General features: G+C 46.3%; 1 protein-coding gene across 5 annotated transcripts in view; it reads right to left on the bottom strand.

The window, feature by feature from the left end:
- The window catches only part of LOC111551668 (RNA binding protein fox-1 homolog 1), a 1,700,664-nt gene that overhangs the window by 745,094 nt on the left and 950,263 nt on the right, over positions 1-5,307 (bottom strand). The gene's annotated exons all lie outside the window — the stretch shown is intronic.

Here is a 5,307-nt window from a genome sequence, read left to right as displayed (position 1 = left end):
CTCTGTCTCCCAGACTGGAGTGCAGTGGCCGGATCTCAGCTCACTGCAAGCTCCGCCTCCCGGTTTTACGCCATTCTCCTGCCTCAGCCTCCCGAGTAGCTGGGACTACAGGCGCCCGCCACCTCGCCCGGCTAGTTTTTGTATTTTTAGTAGAGACAGGGTTTCACCGTGTTAGCCAGGATGGTCTTGATCTCCTGACCTCGTGATCCGCCCGTCTCGGCCTCCCAAAGTGCTGGGATTACAGGCTTGAGCCACCGCGCCCAGCCTATTTTTAACTAATGTATCTTCTGTTCCTTCTCCAAGACATTGCATAACTCAATCCATCTCTCTCAGTCTTCCGCTGTCCGCCCCTCTTGCCACCTAATGAGCTACTGTGATCCTGCTCTGTGGATGGCAGAATGAGCCCACCCCTCCACCTCACCCAGGGACCTCTGGAATACCCCCCCAACCCCCGGTCAGAGCCATGTACCCTTCCAGCTGTCCTGCCATCATTTGTTTAGTATTTCTTTCAAACTAGACTGTGTGTGTGCTCCGAGAGCCAGAACTTGCTCTCCTTGACTCCCGTTTTATCCTCAATGCCTGCAGGAGTGCCCAGTGAAGGGTGAGGCTCATTGTATAATCCTTGGCCCTGGATGTGGTGCTGTGTGAGAAGCTGGGACACAGAGGAGAAGGCAGCTGGCTCAGAGAGATAGGATGCCTCTGGTAAGAGTGTAAATGTCTGCTTTTAGTGGATCCATGCCTTACATGCTTTTTAGGCCCCCAGTCTATGATTGAGAATCCCATGATAGAGTAAAAAATCACTACCTTCAAAGTCCAAGGTTCTTATTTCTAAGATAAGAAAACATATCTCCGATTTTCTATGATACACTGCATTTTGAGCATTTACTCCCCATTCCAAAGCCCTAAGTGAATCCATTACAAACCTGGCACTGGATCTCCTGATGCTAAATGCCAACTCTGCTACTATTTCCTGCATTTCCTTGGGCAAACAACTTCATTTCCCTGCATTTCCTTGGGCAGACAACTTCGTTTCCCTGTGCCTCAGTTTCTTCATCCCCATGGAATGCTATAGCACAGATTAAAAGAGTGACTAATGAATAGGACATAAGTGAGTACTTACCATGAAGAAAGCACCCCAGGATAATAAACATGATTATTATCATTCCCATTTGGAGCCAGTACTTTTTAAATTCAGATAATATAATACTGGACTCAGATTTCCCAGAATTCAATGAAAATTGGATTTGTCAGCCCGGCAGAGTGGCTCATGCCTGTCATCTCAGCACTTTGGGAGGCCAAGACGGGGAGATCACTTGAGGTCAAGAGATTGAGACTAACCTGGTGAACATGGTGAAACCCCGTCTCTACTAAAAATACAAAAATTAGCCGGGCATGGTGGTGCATTCCTGTAATTCCAGCTACTGGGGAGGTAGAGGCAGGAGAATCACTTGAACCTGCGAGGCTGCAGTGAGCTGATCACACCACTGCACTGCAGCCTGGGCAACAGAGCAACACTCCATCTCAAAAAAAAAAAAAAAAAAACAAAGAAAATTGGATTTGTCTGTTTGGTCATTCTAGTCCTGAACTCTCCATTTTTTATACCCAAATGAGTGAAAAGCAATGCTTTCCTTTTCATTAGTGATTTACCCCACCCACCTCTCCCAGAATCTCCCACTACAGCCATCTGCAGCAGTACAGTTGCCCTTGGCCCCAAGAACCAGGGAGGCAGAATTCAGATAAATCACCTCATGCCCCAGGAAGAAGCTACATAACACTTCCACCCCCAGGCTCCAGGGAAGGAGGAGAACCTAGAGATAATAAAGAAACAATCATAATCATTTCCACCATCATTTATGAAGCACGTAGGATAGGCCGCACTTGGCGCTAAGTGCCTGGTGTCTGTTATCTCCTTTAATCCTCAGAGGTGGGGATTAGCCTGGCTTAAGTCAGGGAGGAGGTTAAGTAGTGACTTGCCCAGGGTCACACAGCAAGGAGCTGGGGGCAGGGCTTTCAACCAGACTCTTTCAGACAGAGGCCTTTCTTAGCGTTAAGCTTTTCAAACAGCCCTGCTGAGAAATTCCTAAAGGCTCTGCAATAGGAATGGCAGGAACAGGTGCTTCCGGACCTCACCTCATGAGAGACACCCTTTGTGATTTCAGCTTTCGCAGTTCCTGGGAAGGAAGGAATCTGTCAATCAAAATGTATTTTTTTTCTTCTTCTTCAAACCAACGTTATATTTTAGAGGAGTAGCAGGTTCACAGAAAATTCAGCAAATCTACAGAGATTCCCCATATACCCTCACTGGCCCCACATAGGCATAGTTTCACCCTTAATAAAACCCCCTACGAGAGGTGCAATTTGTTAAAATTGATAACTCAGGACACTGACACACCACAATCACCCAGAGAGCGGAGTTTCCGTTAAAGTTCACAGTTGATGTTGTATATTGTGTGGGTTGAGACCAACATATAATGACACAGATCCACCATTACAATATCACATAGAGTATTTTCACTGCCCTAAAAATCCTCTATGCTGCCAGGCACAACAGCTCACGCCTATAATACCAGCATTTTGGGAGCCCGAGGCAGGCGGATCACCTGAGGTCAGGTGTTCGAGACCAACCTGGCCAACAAAGTGAAACCCCATCTCTACCAAAAATACACAAATTATCCAGGCATGGTGACACATGCCTATAATCTCACCTACTCAGGAGGCTGAGGCAGGAGAATCGCTTGATCCGGGAGGCGGAGGTTGCAGTGAGCCGAGAATGCACCACTGCACTCCAACCTGCGTGACACAGTGAGACTTCATGTTGAAAAAAGAAAATAAAAATAGATAAATAAATCAATCCTCTATGCTCTGCCCATGCATCCCTCCCTCCCACATAACCCCTGGCACCCCTGAATCTTTTTACTGTCCCCGCAGTTTTGCCTCTCCAAGATGGCCTATAGTTGAAATCCTACAGAACACAGCCAAAATGTACATTTTACGTTGCATGTGAGTCATTCACTGCTTTGCAAACAAATCGGATCCTCTAACATATATCTCTTTACCGACCAGTGGTTCAGACAGCATGAGATAACTTATGTTGTCACCATTTGGTAGAAGTCCAAAAACACATTTTTATGTCAAGTGTGTGTGTGTGTGTGTGTGTGTGTGTGTGTGTGTGTTTGAATTCCAAAAGTGGAGCTGGGATTTCATTCCCATTATCTCAAAGCTGAGAACCCCACTTATTTAAAAACAACAACAACAACAACAAAAACCAGTCATTGTTGAAGGATCCTAAGATGGGCTAGTTTTTTGGCAACACAAATGCTACTTTTGATGCTACCTCTTTACAGACAATGATGGCATGAAGGACTCTGAAAAATATAGGGGTGCTAGGTTTGGGTGGCAATTACCAGCCAGAACCCCAGGGACTCCCAGAAGTGGGTCTCGGACTTCCTCAGTACAGGAGAGGGAAGGTGGGCCTGGATCAGTTGACCTGGGCAGTTCACACAGTGATCGTGTTTCAACTCCAAGGTTTACAGAGCTGATTCTTGGCTGTGTGTCAGCATTCTTTTTCTCCTTTGCCATGCGAACTGCTAAGTGATCTAAGCAGGAACCAACAACTCTACCCCAGCCCACCCAAACCATCCCATCCCAAGGCTCATTTTTTCTATTTTTTTTATTTTATTTTATTTTCATGAGACAGGGTCTCATTCTGTCGCCCAGACTGGAGTGCAGTGGTATGATCACAGCTTACTGCATTCTCGACTTCCTGGGCCCAAGTGATCCTTCCACCTTAGCCTCCCAAGTAGCTGGGACGCTACACGCACACACTACTGCTCCTAATGTTTTACTATTTGTAGAGGCAGACTTTCACTGTGTTGTCCAGGCTGGTCTCGAACTCCTGAGTTCAAGCAACGTGCCGGCCTTGGCCTCTCAAAGTGCTGGGATTATAGGGAGGCGTGAGCTCCCAACTCCAAGCTTCATGTTAACATGTTGAACTCAGTGATCTTTAAGGTGCTTTTCACCTCTGAGCTTCTGAAGTAAAAAGAAAGGATGCCAAGGACACACAGTGGCTATATTAATCCAGGCTCCTTTATCGGGGAAAATGAAATTTATGTAACAGAAAAAGTTGCACGGGTTGTAGTGGGCTGAATTTATCTCCTAAAAAGGTAAGTCCAAGTCCTTTGCTACCTATGAATGTGTAGGATCTTTGTAGATGTCATTAAGCTAAGGATCTCAAGATGAGATTGTCCTGAATTTAGGGTCGGCCAGTGACTAGTCTCTTCCCAAGAGAAAGGAGAGGGAGGTTTGACACACACCGGGGAAAGAAGGTCATGTGCAAACAGGCAGAGTCGGAGTCATTCTGCCACAAACCAAGGAGCATTTGGAAGAAGAAAGGAGGGATTCTCCTATCAAGACTTCAGAGGAAATATGGTCCTGGATACAGTCAGATTTTTGGACTTCTGACCTTCAGAAACATGGAAGTGTCAGAGGCCTTCCAACCAGAGCAACTCCATCTTGAATACGGGCTGGGTAACATGAGTCTGAGACCTACTGGGCTGCATTCCCATGAGATTAGGCATTCTTAGTCACAGGATGGGACAGAAGGTCCGCACAGGATACAGGTCATAAAGACGCTGCTGATAAAACAGGATGTGGTGAAGAAGCCAGGTAAAACTCACCAAAACCAAGATGGCAAGGAAAGTGACCTCTGGTTTGCTCTCACTGCTCATTACACATTCATTATAACGCATTAGCATGCTAAAGGACACTCTCACTAGTGCCATGACAATTAAAAACGCCATGCAACAATCAGAAGTTACCCTATATGGTCTAAAGATGAGGGAGGAACCTCACCTCCAGGGGAAGTTCCCACTCCTTTCCCAGAAAACTCATAATTCACCCCTTGTTTAGCACATAATCAAGAAATAACCATAAAAGTAGCCAACCAGCAGCCCTCGGGGTTGGTCTGCCCATGGAGTAGCCATTCATTTGTTTCTTCATTTCTCTAATAAACTGGCTCTCACTTTATGGACTCGCTCTGATTCTTTCCTGTGCAAGTTCCAAGAACCCTCCTTTGGTATCTTGATCGGGACACCTTTCCGGTAACAAAAGGAACAATCTTTGTTGTTTTAAGTCACCAAGTTCATGGTGATTTATTTCAGCAGTGCTGGGAAATTACTAGAGTTTGAACACGGTCTGGAGTGGACCCAGGGACCCAGGGTCTCCACTTGAATGGCCAGGACTGTCTCCACTGCTTAGCTCCCCTCTCCTCTCCTCAGGTGGGGTCTCAGCAGGTGCTGAGAAAATGGC

Source organism: Piliocolobus tephrosceles, chromosome 17 (assembly GCF_002776525.5).
Source record: "Piliocolobus tephrosceles isolate RC106 chromosome 17, ASM277652v3, whole genome shotgun sequence".
Classification (NCBI taxonomy): domain Eukaryota; kingdom Metazoa; phylum Chordata; class Mammalia; order Primates; family Cercopithecidae; genus Piliocolobus; species Piliocolobus tephrosceles.
Note: the sequence above shows the minus strand (reverse complement) of the source record. Positions and strands in the feature narration are given on the sequence as shown.